Source organism: Schistocerca americana, chromosome 8, assembly GCF_021461395.2.
Source record: "Schistocerca americana isolate TAMUIC-IGC-003095 chromosome 8, iqSchAmer2.1, whole genome shotgun sequence".
Classification (NCBI taxonomy): domain Eukaryota; kingdom Metazoa; phylum Arthropoda; class Insecta; order Orthoptera; family Acrididae; genus Schistocerca; species Schistocerca americana.
In genome coordinates, this window is record NC_060126.1 from 209,324,233 (window position 1) to 209,342,087 (window position 17,855).

The following is a 17,855-nucleotide window of genomic DNA, read 5'->3' on the forward strand; positions in this document are numbered from 1 at the left end:
GGAGGGGCATGTGGTCAGCACACTGCTCTCACGGCCGTATGTCAGTTTACGAGACAGGAGCCGCTACTTCTCAATCAAGTAGCTCCTCAGTTTGCCTCACAAGGGCTGAGTGCACCCCGCTTGCCAACAGCGCTCGACAGACCTGATGGTCACCCGTCAATGTGCTAGCCCAGCCCGACAGCGCTTAACTTCGCTAATCTCACGGGAACCGGTGTTACTAGTGCGGCAAGGCCGTTGACTCATACATCCATACATTTTTATAAATAGATTTGAAGTCTTTACGAAATTTTTTTCTCGTTTATAACTTTCACAAAAAATGAAAGGAAAAAGGTCGTCGCTTACTTCACTTTAGCTTTTGATGCAACAAAATTTCAGCATCGCACATGACCTTTTGATTTATTACTTATTTACTGCTAACTCTATTTGCAACACATTTTGCAGACATCATTAATATACAACACTAAATGTAGCTGCAAATCTATATCATTGTACGACACACATTTCTGGAGATATGACGTCAGAAACGTTTAGATGGGTTAAAACAAGCTTTTTTTTAGAACAGGGGCAAATTACCGAGTCTATATTCATCTAATCTGTAATAATGAAAACACTTAGCGACATCCAACAAACTTTAAACATAACTTCATTATATCATTCTTAAGGAATAACTTTGCCAAGAACCCTAGTAATTCCTCATTACTAGCGATCTTGGCAAACTTGATTCCATAAGAATAATATATCCTTCAGATGGCTCCCAACGACTGACGCAATGTCAAACATATATAATAATTTCATTAATCTATGCACAAATAATGGCTCTGAGCACTATGGGACTCAACATCTTAGGTCATAAGTCCCCTAGAACTTAGAACTACTTAAACCTAACTAACCTAAGGACATCACACACACCCATACCCGAGGCAGGATTCGAACCTGCGACCGTAGCAGTCCCGCGGTTCCGGACTGCAGCGCCAGAGTATGCACAAATAATCCCAAACTAATAACAAGAACACGATTAAGGCTTTGCGCCTTCAGCTAAAAGGATTTTACATACGTAACGTGAAATATTTGACATATTAACTCATTTGTAAATTAATCAACTGTTTTATGCATGAAGCTGTTTTATACATGGGAATTCGTTTCTTTATAGAATCGTAGGAGAGTGGGAAGGGGTTTCTGGTGACTTTACAAAGAACTTATTATTCGGACAGTTGTACAGCTTGAAAAATAGCCTCGTGAGAGATTAAATGTGCTTCTTGCAGAGCTGACTGTCAAACATGATACGAAACGAAGATACAAAGGTAGAAAGGAGACATCTTGTCCTAATACTTCCGGAATGAGAGGACGTGGCCGAGATACAATATTATTCGCTAACGTCTCCGATGATGTCTCCAGCATTTGGGACGAATAGTTTACATACCGATCATTCTTTTCATTCAGAAAGTCTTAACTGAAGTAGACACCGACCATGAAAACCTACTATGCATTAAGTTTTTCTGCATCCATCCTTGCGAATGATGGTCTGCGTGTCTTCGGTCGTTCACTTACGTAATAAAATAAAACTCCTGCATGCTTCGTTTTGATGTTATTTTATTATATTGCAACCAGTTTCATCGATTCAGTACACCAGCTTCAGACCTTAACTGACTCCAAGACCCTGAACTCCAATCGTATACGCAATCCTATCAGTGACCACCATCTATGAACTGCCTTCCGAAGAGTATCATAAAAGCGATGTTGTGTCAGCAGCCATCAACTACCAACTGAGTCAGATGATGGTTGCAGACACAACATCGCTTTTATAGTATTCTTCGGAAGCCAGTTCATAGATGTTGACCACTGACGGGATCGTGTATACGAAAGGAGTTGAACGCCTAAGTAAGTAAAGGCTGGAAGATGGTGTACTGACACAAAGAAACAAGCTGCATTATGATAAAGTAACGTCAATACGACGGCTGAAGGAGTTTCATTTTACTACGTACGTTGCATTAGTTTGACATTTCTTCAAAACCCTGATTCTCAGAGACAGGACGCTGGCTTAATAGGAAAAAGAGGGGGTAGGCAATCGTTCTTGTTGAACAAACCATTAAAACGTTCGCCATAATCAGTATCACAGAAGACTTAAGTCTCGATCGGCAGCCGGAGGTTTCGATGAAAGGCGGAAGTCTTCATTGACGTCCCGATGATACACAATATTTTCGTGTGAGGATGGATTGCGGCCCATAATTTAGACGCAAGTGTTGAGCTTATTGCTAGTACTATTAAGAGAGCTGATACCTGACACCGGTGTCACGCCTGTTCTCGTGCGACGTTGCAGATGTTTCTGACGTTAGCGCAGATGCGTGCGTTTTTGAGCTTGCTGATATGGCCGCTTCTATACGGTCCTCTTGAAGGAAACAGAACGAGGGTGTTCATAGATAAGTCACTAGAAACGATGTCGCGGAGACAGCTGTTAAAATCCCCGTCCGGTAAGCGAGATTCAGATTTTCTGTGATTTCCCTAAATCGCTTAAGGGGCTCCGGAAATGCTCAAAATCATGAAAAGTTCAATTTTTACTTTTTTGCGTTTTCTGAATCTGCAGACTATTACCTTTTAATAGATATATAATTTATTCAATTCCGAACACAACAACTATTTTTAAATTTTTTTTGAAATGTGTTCTACATGGGCGTGACCCACTGTGGCGCTGTTAAACTGCTGTCAAATGGTGTTATTATTAACGTCCGTGTTCATCAGGTACATTTTAGTGATGTGAGATAAAGTATGTGTTGTGGCTAACCTGTGATGGTTCAATATATATCGCTGGTGTGATTGTCGATTGTTTCATGTTTATTTACTCTGTCGTTATCTCGAAAATATTCGTAATTAATTCTGTTTCTTGAGTCTCTGTTTTGTTGAAGTATAATAATGAGTAAAAGTAAAGTTATTAGAAATCCTCTGAAGGCTTTTAAGAAAAGGAGAAATGTTGGAAAGCCAAAGGTATGTGTTATTACTGTAAACAATAAAGACGATAACCAAGTGAGTGAACTTAACCTCTCAAATACACCTGCCCATAGCAGTCAAAGTGGGAAAGAAAATACTTCACAGAAGAAGCTTGGTTCAATGAGTGAAAACTATGAATGGTTTATGGGCGAATCGGATGTGAATGAAATATTTGATATGTTGGTTCTCAAAGGAATTTTTTCAAACTGTGTAAGATGTATTCATTGTAGTGAAGTTGGTCTGGAACTCTCCATAATAAAGCACGTAGGACTTGCTAGTGAAATACAACTGAAATGTGATAAGTGTTCATACATGACCACCTTTTGGAACAGTGTTGCAGTAACTGCAACTGAAGAAAATGGTAGCAAAATCTACGAACACAACAACGAGCGATGCTTGCTTTAGACAAGGAACGCCTTCGGGCTGCAGACAGGGCTGTAAAGAGTCTAGAAATACAAGCAAGAGTAAACAGGAGGAGGAACAATAGGAAGCTGGAGGAGGAGTTTGCAGAGGATGAAGATAATCCATCCTATGGACCTGGAATGCACTAAAAAGTTAATCCAATCTTTGTCGCTCGATTCCCAAAACTTTTATTTTCTCATACTAATTACATGTTTTCTAAGGATCTTCCAAACATATTTGTTTCAAACTTTCAGTAAATGTTACACAGTACCTTCTGCATAATTTAACACAGCCTTTTTCCAAAAAACTGTATATTTTTGAATATATAAATAAAAAATTGCAAAAAAATGTTGTGAATTTTCATTACAATTGAAAAAAAATCATCTTTAATAACTGAACCAAAATTTTGTAAAATCCCTGTGTTAAGTTGTAGCTCATATTCCAATAAATAATCTGTAAAAAGTTCAACTTCCTACCTCAAATACTTTGTGAGGAAAGATGTAATTTATAAGAGTTATTTTAACATTGCAAGTATAGGGCGTTCCGGAGCCCCTTAAGGCAATGCTGAGATCGTTCTATTGAAAGGGCATGGCCGATTACCATCCTCATTCCTGACTAACCTCGTCGTCGGGGCGTTGAACCCTAAGTTTCTTCCTTTCTTTTTGTCGCAGGAAGGGCTGTCGCAGCGCAGGACGGATATTGTGGAGGGTTTCCTCACTGAGTGCCGTTTGCGTAGTCAGTTCACTTCCCTGCAGATACGTTTACTCAGGTTTGCACAGCCTGAGCAACAGACGTCCCAATCAGTAAACAGTTGCAAGACGACAAGCACGGAAAATTTCTACATCTGTCGTCCTTCAGCATACAGAAGTAGAGCGATACGTCAGGACGGATCGTAATGTTCCAAGCAAGATAGTGTTCAGCAATTTCATATAGGAGATGCAGTTAGACGAATACTATATTTCCTGAGTCACTGGCGTTTTTATAGGGGAGGCTACGTCCGCTCATGGTGACATGGAACAACCAGGTCACAGTATGGCGAAACTGTACATGCCATTTGTGAGAACAACTTTCAGTAGCGCTTTTGTATAAATTTTAAAATAAAAAGGCCGTCTCTTTTGCAAGTATTTATTCTAAAATTTTAAAATAAATACCTGCAACAGAGGGTGTCTATTTACTTGAAAATTGGATTACTGATACTGCTCCGGTCCAGAAATGGAGTGGAGAAACATATACACTGCAGCGCCAAAGATACTGTGGTATGTGCATTCAAATATACTGATATGTAAACATGCAGAATACGGCACTGCGGAAGGAAACGCCTATATAAGACAACAAGTGTCTGGTGCAGTTGTTAGATCGGTTACTGCTTCTACAATGACAGGTTATCAAGATTTAAATGAGTTTGAGAGTGGTGTTATAGTCGGCGCACGAGCGATGGGACACAGCATCTTCGAGATAGCGATGACGTGGGGATTTCCCCGTACGACCATTTCACGAGTGTACCATGAAATGGTAGTGGAATGTAGTCGAATTAAGTCGAGTGATGCTGAGGGAATTAGATTAGGAAATAAGACACTTAAAGTAGTAAATGAGTTTTGCTATTTGGGGAGCAAAATAACTGATGATGATCGAAGTAGAGAGGATATAAATATAGACTGGCAATGGCAAGGAAAGCGTTTCTGAAGAAGAGAAATTTGTTAACATCGAGTATAGATTTAAGTGTCAGGAAGTCGTTTCTGAAAGTATTTGTATGGAGTGTAGCCATGTATGGAAGTGAAACATGGGCGATAAATAGTTTGGACAAGAAGAGAATGTGGTGGTACAGAAGAATGCGGAAAATTAGATGGGTAGATCACATAACTAATGAGGAGGTATTGAATAGAATTGGGGAGAAGAGGAGTTTGGCAAGAAGAAGGGACCGGTTGCTAGGACATGTTCTGAGGCATCAAGGGATCACAAATTTAGCAAAAATGGCTCTGAGCACTATGGGACTTAACATCTGTGGTCATCAGTCCCCTAGAACTTAGAACTACTTAAACCTAACTAACCTAAGGACGTCACACACATCCATGCCCGAGGCAGTATTCGAACCTGCGACCGTAGCAGTCGCGCGGTTCCGGAGCGAGCGCCTTAACCGCGAGACCACCGCGGCCGGCACACAAATTTAGCATTGGAGGCCAGCGTGGAGGGTAAAAATCGCAGAGGGAGACCAAGAGATGAATACACTAAGCAGATTCAGAAGAATGTAGGTTGCAGTAAGTACTGGGAGATGAAGAAGGCCTGCACAGGTTAGAGTGGCATGGAGAGCTGTATCAAACCAATCTCAGGACTGAAGACCACAACAACAACAACCATGAAAATCAAGAATCCCGTAAAACATCAAATCTCCGACATCGATGCGGCTGAAGAAAGATCCTGCAAGAACGGGACCAACGACGACCGAAGAGAATCGTTCAACGTGACGAAAGTGCAACCCTTCCGCAAATTGCTGCAGATTTCACTGCTGGGCCGTCAACAAGTGTCAGCGTGTGAACCATTCAACGAAACGTAATAGATATGGGCTTCTGGAGCAGAAGGCCCATTCGTGTACCTTACATGACTGCAAGACACAAAACTTTGCATCTTGCCTGGGCCCAAAACCGACATTGGACAATTGCCTAGTCGGACGAGTCTCGTTTAAAATTGTATCGAGCGGATGGACATGTACGGGTATGGAGACATCCTCATGAATCCATGGACCCTGCACCAGGGGAGTGTTCAAGCTGGTGGAGGCTCTATAACGGTGTGGGGCGTGTATAGTCGGAGTGACGTTGGACCTCTGGTACGTCTAGGTACGACTCTGACAGGTTATAGGCGCGTAAACATCCTGTCTGATCACCTTCATTCATTCATGTCCATTGTGCACTCTGACGGACTGAGCAATTCCAGCAGGACAATGCGACATCCCACATGTCCAGAATTGCTGCAGACCGACTCCAGGAACACTCTTCTGAATTTAAACACTTCCGCTGGTCACGAAACTGCCCAGACATGAACATTATTGAGCATATCTGGGATGCCTTGCAACGTGCTCTAGCCCTTCGTACTCTTACGGATTTATGGACAGCCCTGCAGGGTCCATGGTCTCAGTTCCTTCCAGCACTACTTCAGACATCAGTCGAGTCCATGCCACGACGTGTTGCAGCACTTTTGCGTGCTCGCGGGGGCCCTACACGATATTAGGCAGGTGTACCAGTTTCTTTTGCTCTTCAGTGTATTAGTGTTTGTATAAACCTGTTGTGCCCTGGGATAAAAAATTAGCGAATCGATGGTGCATTACTTTGCTACTCTACTCGAATCTTAGTTAATTATAGGTTCCATAGATCATTTACACGATTTCTATCGATATCCACGTGCCTCTTTTAAACTAATTTATTGACCATTCGATTACACCATACAGCCAGCTTATTTTTACATAAAACATAAACAATATTTGTCTGTTTTATTGCTCGCACGCACTAGTGTGAGCACGCACATGCGTGCGCACACACGTACGTGCGCGCACGCACACATGCAGATGCATACTTACTCGCACGCGCACACACACACACACACACACACACACACACACACACACACAGTAGCTTTATTTACGTAGTTATAAATACCCCAACGTAACCTCAAATAACTTCAAATGTTATAGCTTTAGTCGACTGCCTACGACATGTTAGTCTTAGATGCGGATACCCACGGCAACTGTTAATCTGTACATCATACTGAAATGTTTGTGATCCCGTGCTGCTAACAAAGCGGACACACAGGTTGACAACGGATGTCAAAGCTCCACAAGTTCTCGTAAAAGGTCTGTAGTACTTCCATATAGCCTGGGGCACCCAAAGAAAGATGACATACGTCCTCTTCTTCTTGACTTGAACGGAAAAGTCTCTTGCATGTGCAGCCTGTGAAGGTGTTTGTGGAAACATTCGTAGTTAAATTTGAGTCTGGCTATAAGAGAGACGATGTCTCCAGACATTGAATGTGTATGTGATTTCTAGGAATAGGGGACCAACGGTTGAAGTACTGTATACTTTTTGATCTTCTGTCTAGCTGCTCCTTCTCATTCTTGTTGCCAGTCTTCTACCAATGAATCTGTATAGCACATATCGGTAATCCGTACTTGGGATTGCAGTCCCAGTGCTGTGGTTTGTCACAGCAGCTTCTTGGGCTAAGTGGTCGACAAATTCGTTACCAGTCATGCCACAGAGTGATTTCACCGATGTGAAAGTAACGGACTGGCCATCTCACAGCGACTACAAACATCGATAATCATGTGTATAGTACAGTTTTCAGTCAAACAGGGGCTAAAATTTATATGTACTATTAGAGCATTTAAAGATCCACTGAGGAAGAAGTATACAGATTCTGTAAATTACGAACAGAAACTTAGTGCTTCTGGTACAGTAACACTTTCTGCAGTCATAATGCATGCCCACCCCAGACTTCGGCACTTCCGACAAGGTCACTGATTTAGGAATCGTCAGTACAGGTACACATTGCTTCCGAAAACTGCCTTAAAACTTGCGGCACAGTTTTGTTGTTAATGCGGTCCTCGTGCTCAAAGGTAATGCTAACTAAAACGTTCACCTGAGACAATGATGATGGGAATGGGACGCTAAGACTTTACAAACCAGGTACCCTAACGATATTATCTTCCTTGAAATCTGCAGAGTATCTACATACACTGGGGCTAGCGGAGGAAGAGTTATAGTGATCCAGAAATCTACAATTAACTACTGTTTGGTTACGTTTGAGATGATGGATTTCAGACAGTTGGTTTCGTGTCGATGGATGGATTTGTAAATTGAGAATTCACAATTAGTGATAGGTTTTCTTCTTATAATTCGGCTAGATATATTTTTCGGTATCCACGTGGCAGACGTGAGATGACTTGTCAACAAATGTAATATTTTGTACGCTGTGACGCGGCAACAGAATCACTGTCGACTGAGATCCTATTTATGTTGTAGAGACCTATAGAAAAAAAGGAAGCCTAAGGTTTATAACATCAGGTCAACGATGTAGTCACTAGTCAAGGAGCATGATCTCGGACTGAGGAAGGAAATCGGCCACAACCTTTCGAAGGAAGCATTCCGATACTCACCTTAAGCGATGAAGGGAAATTACGAAAAACCTTAATCAGGACGACCGGTGGGAGATTTGAACAGACGTCCTCCCGAATATGAGTCCGGTGTCTACTCATTATGCCACCTCACTCAGGTTTACAGAGAACTTACAAACACAAAATACTAATTAGTTGTCCTTGCGAACGTTTCTAGTATCATAGAAGAAAACCAACTCTCTCTCTCTAAAAAAACCTTTATTTCTATTGTAGTAAAGAGGGCTGAAACATTAATAGGTGTAGAAAATTATAGTATTTTGATTTATATGAATTACTGTGTAACAAGATGTGTGTGTTACGGCTTCCTTAAATATTGCTTTATCCATCATTCTTAAATATTGCCTTATCCACTATACTGTGCTATACCTACTTTGCAAAATAATTAAGGGGCTTATCGAAAGAAAAAAAGAAAGAGACGAAGAGAGAGAGAGAGAGAGAGAGAGAGGGAGAGAGAAAGAGAGCGCGGGAGAATTGGAAGTGCTGTTCCTATTTAACTGCTGAGTTTCTCGTGCGCTGCGTGAATACCAGTAAGCGCAATGTTATTAAATTTATCTCGGAAGCTGGCTCTCAGAATGTGACGAATGGTCCTCCAACTAATGGACGGCGTCTTTTCTGTAGCGTCTCCGACCGGAGCGTGTTGAGAAACTCGGTAAAGCTTTAACGCCCACTGGAGAAACCATTAGCGAATAGAGCATCTCTTTTCATAGTCTCCTCCCTCCCTTCAGTCGTTGAATCTTGTTAAGAACACTAAAGATATGGGTGTACTACAGAACTGGCCTCACGATAATTTCACATGCGACTTTATTGGTAGATAAATTTTGTCTCTTCGAAGTGGTTTCTTGAAAACAGAAAATTAATTTTTTTTATTTTTTTTATTTTTTATTTTTTATTTTTTTTATTTATTTTTTTTTTTTTTTGGCACAGTAGTTAGGTTTTTGCGTTGGAAAACTTGTTAACGTAAGTAACATTTACTGTCCCAAATCAAATTTTGGTATAAAGAAGATCGTTTCCGTAGAACTTTTCCATAACAATTGTATTTGTGTTTCCGTGGCGTCGCGCTCATATCCTTTTGTATGTGTGTTGCGGATAAGAAAGTGTTCCTGAAGGAGCGGGTTGATAAGCAGGAATCTGCTCGGTTTTGCTGTAAGTCTGTAGGAATGGTGGCCAGGAGGCAGATGAGTAACAATCAAATGCCATGCAAGAATCACTTACAGTCCGGTTTAGGTAAGATAACAAAATAATGGTTTAAGCAGGTGTCAAAAGAAATTGCTATGAAGAAATGGCTCAGAGCACTATGGGAGTTAACATCTGAGGTCATCAGTCCCCTAGACTTAGAACTCCTTAAACCTAACTAACCTAAGGACATCACACACATTCATGCCAGAGGCAGGATTCGAACCTGGGACCGTAGCAGCAGCGCGGTTCCGGACTGAAGCGCCTAGAACCACTCGACCACGATGGGCGGCTGCTATGAAGAGAGTTTAGTACAACTCACCAACTACGTCCTTTCGTAACGGACAAAGGAATGATAGCAAGGAATATTTGTTACAAAAGGTATTCCAGTTTACCCAATTTTACCATTACAATGGAGTAGTACATTTAATTTAAAGGAATTGTTGAACTGTTTTTCAAACTGTTCTAAGCATAGCACAAAGCATCTTAAGCTCTATATTATTTTTCCTTGATTCTTACCTACAAAAAGGTTTATAATAAACTATCAATTTACCTTTCACTGATTCGCCCATATTGCTCAGTAAAAGAAAACTATGAAGTGTGTGTATTTCAAGAGTATTCGTGTAAAGCAATAGATTTCCACCGTTCTCCATGTATTAAAAGCATAAGTCTGGCAAAACCTAAAAATGTGGAGGTCTTTGTTACTGTTTTACGCAGCCGACTTAGCCGAAACTGTTCATGAACGAAACTTTTATTTAGTTTGAAAAACTATTAAGTTTGAGCCAATTTCCGTTGTTGTTTAGGCCATAGCACATATCAATCACACACACACTGCCTATAAATTTAAAACCTAATATTATATAACGTTTTTTTTTTTTTTTTTAAAATTTGTCACACCTTCAGAGTCTTAAGTGCCATTGAAGTAAATAGTTTGAGACATCCAGAATGCTCCAAGTAGTGCTACTAGTTTCCAGTTCTTTTAACGGGATCTCCCATTTAGACGGTCTTGTGATCTACAGCCTCCCCCCCCCCCATTCCCCCACCACCCCCCACCCCCTCAGTAATTTAGTGTTGGTGATACCTGTGGTTTTAGGAATTTTAGTATCGTAATTACTTTGTCAGACCTCTGATAGGTGTTGTTGCGTCCTACCTAGTGCTTCTTCCTTAACTCTATGAGAATAATGGAGGTAGGAAACTTCCTGGCAGATTAAAACTATGTGCCGGACCGAGACTGGAACTCGGAACCTTTGCCTTTCGCGGGCAAGTGCTCTATCAACGTAGGAGACGAGGTACTGGGGGAAGTAAAGCTGTGAGGACGGGGCGTGAGTCGTGCTTGGGTAGCTCGGGTGGTAGAGCACTTGCCCGCCAAAGGCAAAGGTCGCGAGTTCGAGTCTCGGTCCGGCACACAGTTTTAATCTGCCAGGAAGTTTCATATCAGCGCACACTCCGCTGTAGAGTGAAAATTTCATTCTAGAAACATCCCCCAGGCTGTGGCTAAGCCATGTCTCTGCAATATCCTTTCTTCCAGGGGTGCTAGTTCTGCAAGGTTCGCAGGAGAGCTTCTGTGAAGTTTGGAAGGTAGGAGACGAGGTACTGGCGGAATTAAAGCTGTGAGGACGGGGTGTGAGTCGTGCTTGGGTGCTCAGTTGCTAGAGCATTTGCCCGCGAAAGGCAAAGGTCCCGAGTTCGAGTCTCGTTGTGGCACACAGTTTTAATCTGCCAGGAAGTTTCATATCAGCGCACACTCCGCTGTAGAGTGAAAATTTCATTCTATGATGGAGGTAGGTTTTCCTGCACTTGACTTACACTTTTCCTCTGAGTTCACCCACATTCACGTACAGTGCCCGATAAACAATTTTGAAATGTTTACGCCTAGCGGCTTGCTCGTGTTGGTACTGCTGCGTACTTGAGTAACTCTGGGCTGTAGGGACTTAGAAAAATTCTCTCTTCCCCGTTCCTTTACTGTTTGGGTGCACAACAGAAATGTCAGCACGACGTCCATAGTTGAGTTTTCACCGGCGCAACAGCAGAGCGAAGCACACCAGCAGTGGTGCACTTCGAGACAAGACAGGATACACGAGTGGCACCACGTTGTCTTTTCAGACAAATCACAATTCTGTGTACAGCATCGCGATAGACTTATCCACGTGTGAAGGCTCCTAGGAGAACGAACGTTGCCATATTGTATTCGTCACCACCATGTGCGCCCAGTACCTCGCACGATGGTAAGGGAAAGCATTCAGTGGGCAACAAGATCATCTATGGTACGCATAACCGGTAATGTGGACAACAGGCACTAAAGTTCTAACGTGTTGAGGTCGGTGGCTGTACGCTATCTGGGTGGCATTATCTTTCAACAAGATAACGCGTGACTGCCCTGACCTACCCAGAAACAGATAGCGCTCGAATGTTGGTCTGGCCAGGTTTTTCAGGTATCTCACCAACTGGGCATAAATAGTGATAGATTCCCGAGAATTGGAACGCCACCATTCGCCCAGTCATTGCAGATCATAAACACTGGTGTTGAGTTGAAATTGCAGAGAATGATGTAACCATTCCTCTCGTCCAAGCTCACATCGTCTCGATGTCCAGCAGCGATAGAGCCACTGTTGCTTCCAGAGGTAGCAGCTCTGTACCCTAAATTTCGCACGCACGATCTCCCAAATAACTTACAAAAATGGTTCAAATGGCTCTGAGCACTATGGGACTTAACATCTGAAGTCATCAGTCCCACAGACTTAGAACCACTTAAACTAACCTAAGGACATCACACACATCCATGCCCGAGGATGTCATTCGAACCTGCGACCGTAACAGTCTTACGGTTCCGGACTGAAGCGCCTAGAACAGCTCGGTCACAACGGCCGGCAAATAACGTACAAGTTTAGTCATTAAATTATATATGAACTTCAAGAAAAAAAAAGAAAAGAAAACGACGCACCATGAAGGACTTACTTACGTTGCAGCGCAGTTTCACCAAGTAGCTTACAAGAACAGTAAAAAGGGGACATGTTGATACCAGGGTATAAAGTCTTGGCATTTCGCGTAGTCAGTTGGTAAGTAAAAAAAAAATGGTTCAAATGGCTCTGAGCACTATGGGACTCAACTGCTGTGGTCATAAGTCCCCTAGAACTTAGAACTACTTAAACCTAACTAACCTAAGGACAGCACACAACACCCAGCCATCACGAGGCAGAGAAAATCCCTGACCCCCCGGGAATCGAACCCGGGAACCCGGGCGTGGGAAGCGAGAACGCTACCGCACGACCACGAGATGCGGGCAGTTGGTAAGTAACTATGACTCGCAGACAGGCGTGTGAACAGTATACACAGATGTCAGCATTTGAGAGAGGACGTGTAGCTGGGCTCAAAGAAGCCGATTCTGTAGTCGGCGAATCACGAGATATCTGAATAGCAGCCACTATTAGACGCTGTTGACAGGAAGGGGTGAAGAACACTGGGTCAAGAAGATAGCGGTCGACCTGGAGAGAAGGCAGAACGGCAGAACGTGAGGACTGAGTAATCGACAGACAGCCAGTCAGATACCAAGAATCGCATTATTTGTCGATCAGATGTGCAAGTGGTGCTTGAGTGACCACAAAGACCATTAATAGGCAACTCACAAAAAGGAGCCTAAGCTCACAGCGGCCTTTGCACGTACTATCATTGACCTAAGACCACACACAGGTCCGTTTTGCAGTGTTATAGGGCGCATCCGGTATGGAATCCTATTGATTGGAGTAGTGTTCAGTGATGCGTCCTTCTTCGAACTGAGATCCGATGACAAGCGAACACCTGTCTCGAAATGTCTCGGGTAGGAATGGGATACCAATCTGACTGTCACCCGCCATAGAGTCCGAAAACCAGGAGTGATGGTTTGCGGTACCATTCCATTCCATTCCACCTTTTGGTTATCATTCGCCGCACCCTTACAGCACAGCGATACGTCGAAGATATTCTAAAAAAAATGGTTCAAATGGCTCTAATTACTATGGCACTTAACATCTGAAGTCATCAGCCCCCTAGAACGTAGAGCTACTTAAACCTAACTAACAAAGGACATTACACACAGCCATGCCTGAGACAGGATTCGAACCTGTTACCGTGGCGGTAGCGTGGTTCGAGACTGAAGCGCCTAGAACCGCTCGGCCAAATCGGCCTGCGGAAGATATTCTACGCCCCGGTATATTGCTCCTCATAGAAAGCCATCCTGGGCTTACATTTCAGCAAGATAAAGCCCATCTGCACACATCGAGCCAGCCGGGGTGGCCGTGTCGTTAGGTTAGTTAGGTTTAAGTAGTTCTAAGTTCTAGGGGACAGTTGAAATGGCTCTGAGCACTATGCGACTCAACATCTGAGGTCATGAGTCCTCTAGACTTAGAACTACTTAAACCTAACTAACCTAAGGACATCAGACACATCCATGCCCGAGGCAGGATTCGAACCTGCGACCGTAGCGGTCGCGCAGTTCCAGACTGAAGCGCCTAGAATCTCTCGGCCACACCTGCCGGCGGGACTGATGACCTCAGAAGTTAAGTCCCATAGTGCTCAGAGCCATTTGAACCTTTTTGAACCAGACGGCGGGTTTCTGCTGCTTGTCTTCATACTTGCTAAATCCTATCTTGGCCAGCAAGGTCGCCGGATCTCTCCCCTAATGATAACGTTTGGATCATTATGGGCAGGGTCCACCAACCAGCTCGGGTTTTCGGCAATCTAACGCGCCAGGTGAACAGAATTTGGCACGATATCTCTCAAGGGGACATCCAACAAATCAATCGATCAATGACAAGCCGAATAACAGGTTGCACTAGAGTCAGAAGTGGACCGACGCGTTATTCAATTACTAAAACTGTGAAGCTCTTTCTCTTGAAATCATAACCACTTGTTATCTTTTTGTAGACGGCTGATTGTCTTCACTGGCTATCTCAACTACCGACACAACAGTATATATATATATATATATATATATATATATATATATATATATATATATATATATATATATATATATATATATATATATATATGTGTGTGTGTGTAACAGTTGCATGGGAAATTTGTCGGAATGTACCTGCCAGTAACTGAATATTTTATAGTGAACTGTTCAGATATAACGTGACATTTTGTTGCTAAAAAGAAAAAAAAATCACCTGAGAATACATTGCCATTTGTCGATAGCAGGACTGATTTTCCTTTCGAATTTACGGTAGGCAACCAGCACCAGCCACGCAAACGAAATTCCCGTGCCTGGATAACGGCTGAAAAGGTGGGAATGTAGCGTTATAAATCGGAATGCTTTGAAGAGAAGAACGAGATAATCTGTGATTTTCAATACGCACGCATGGAATCTGTGCGAAATTCACTCTGCCATGCGTGTACGCATCAAATTATCTCTCTTTTTTAAATTTTTTATGTCATCCTGGCATATTTGCAACCCAGTCGTGTAAAAACGTCTCTCTGTTACCGTTGGAAAATGTATCCATGGCTCTTCGTTATTTGTAGATACGATGGGGAAATCGTGATATACAGCAAAATACGGGCTGTAACTTCGCTTTGTGTCACTTATTCTGAAAAGAATTATATTACGTCGTAATTGCTTCACTATGTCTCCATATTAAAAATTCAGTTGTATTTACCATCTTTCTGGACTATGAACCACATGACCTCAGCAGTATGCTGCATGCATCTTCTTGGTGACACTCGCACGTAATGCGATGGTTGCGATCTTCTGAAGAAGAGCGCTAAGTGCCTGAAACCGATTAAGAAAATTGAGTTTATTTTACGCATTTGATTATTTCGATGCATACAGTTACTGAAGATGGATAAATTACTGTAATAATTTTTTATTTGCCTACGTTTATTCTATTCCTCCGTGTTATTTGAGTTTTTTAACGCACGTTTGTATAAAGCGCACGTGTGTCTTCTCGGAATTATCCGTACATACCGTTCTAGAATAACTTCTTCATGGTTTTCGTAGTGAAGACAAAGTTTGTATCGCAGCTTGAATATGTTTCAATGAATATTTTTTGAAGCTAGCCTGTTTTGGATTCAGTAGAAATATTGTAACACTTAAGGTAATACTGACCCTACGACTTATATTAGAAGATATATTAAGGAAAGGCAAACCTACGTTTCTAGCATTTGTAGACTTAGAGAAAGCTTTTGACAATGTTGACAGGAATACTCTCTTTCAAATTCTGAAGGTGGCAGGGGTAAAATACAGGGAGCGAAGGACTATTCACAATTTGTACAGAAACCAGATGGCAGTTATAAGAGTCGAGGGACATGAAAGGGAAGCAGTGGTTGGGAAGGGAGTGAGACGGGGTTGTAGCCTCTCCCCGATGTTATTCAATCTGTATATTGAGCAAGCAGTAAAAGAATCAAAAGAAAAATTCAGAGTAGGTATTAAAATCCATGGCGAAGAAATAAAACCTTTGAGGTTTGCCGATGACATTGTAATTCTGTCAGAGGCAGCAAAGGACTTGGAAGAGCAGTTGAACGGAATGGACAGTGTCTTGAAAGGAGGGTATAAGATGAACATCAACAAATGCAAAACGAGGATAATGGAACGTAGTCGAATTAAGTCGGGTGATGCTGAGGGAATTAGATTAGGAAATGAGACACTTAAAATAGTAAATGAGTTTTGCTATTTGGGGAGCAAAATAACTGATGATAGTCGAAGTAGAGAGGATATAAAATGTAGACTGGCAATGGCAAGGAAAGCGTTTCCGAATAAGAGAAATTTGTTAACATCGAGCATAGATTTAAGTGCCAGGAAGTCGTTTCTGAAAGTATTTGTATGGAACGTAGCCATGTATGGAAGTGAGACATGGACGATAAATAGTTTGGACAAGAAGAGAATACAAGCTTTCGAAATGTGGTGCTACAGGAGAATGCTGAAAATTAGATGGGTAGATCACATAACTAATGAAGAGGTATTGAATAGAATTGGGGAGGAGAGGAGTTTGTGGCACAACTTGACTAGAAGAAGGGATCGGTTGGTAGAACACGTTCTGAGGCATCAAGGGATCACCAATTTAGTATTGGAGGGCAGCGTGGAGGGTAAAAGTCGTAGAGGGAGACCAAGAGATGAATACACTGAGCAGATTCAGAAGGATGTAGGTTGCAGTAGGTACTGGGAGATGAAGGAGCTTGCACAGGACAGAGTAGCGTGGAGAACTGCATCAAACCGGTCTCAGGACTGAAGACCACAACAACAGCAGCCTGTTTTGATAAACGTATCTTGGGAGGGAAACGTAATTACACGATCGGATGTACACTTTGTATTTAGAACGAATAGCTTGTCATAAAATATTAGGCTAACACGAATATTCTGTTGCTAACGTAAGACATAAATAATCTGCTCATTTTAATATTAAATAAAATGTGGAAGTTTGAAAATAATGTTGATCTAGTTTTGCATGCTATGGTGTTTGCATCAGGTATTCGTAAGTAAGATTTGCTGACATTTCCACCTTAGTCACTCGTGGCTAGAGTTCCATCTGTACACAAGCGAAGACGTGTCGGTACTTGTTTCTAAGCCCCGCCTGCCTGCTCCAGCCTGTCAATATCTTAATCATTCTAAATAGGACCCTAGAGAACGTTCAGTACAATAGCAGCCCCTGCAGCTTTCTGAACTGGAAATAGTGCAGTTCCATTTCAGACAGACATCCTCTCCTGCAATGTTTCTAAAGGAACTGCCACCAAAGTTTGCTAAGCCCAGCTGGGAGCTTGTACCTGACAATTCTTAAAGCGCTGCAGTCTGGAACCGCGAGACCGCTACGGTCGCAGGTTCGAATCCTGCCTCGGGCATGGATGTTTGTGATGTCCTTAGGTTAGTTAGGTTTAACTAGTTCTAAGTTCAAGGGGACTAATGACCTCAGCAGTTGAGTCCCATAGTGCTCAGAGCAATTCTTAAATGCTCTGAGTGGAGCATCCCTCACTTCTTTAACAAATTGTGCAAAGGGCTTTCAAGAAGTAAATGCAACACATTTTATCTGAAAGCAGATAGGTTTTATTCAGGATTCCAGTACAACATATTATTCTGGTTACAAAATCCTTTGTTTCAACATAATCTCCGTTCACTGCGACGGCTTTACACCACTTAACGGGAGGACCTTTATGCCCCATTGTACCACTG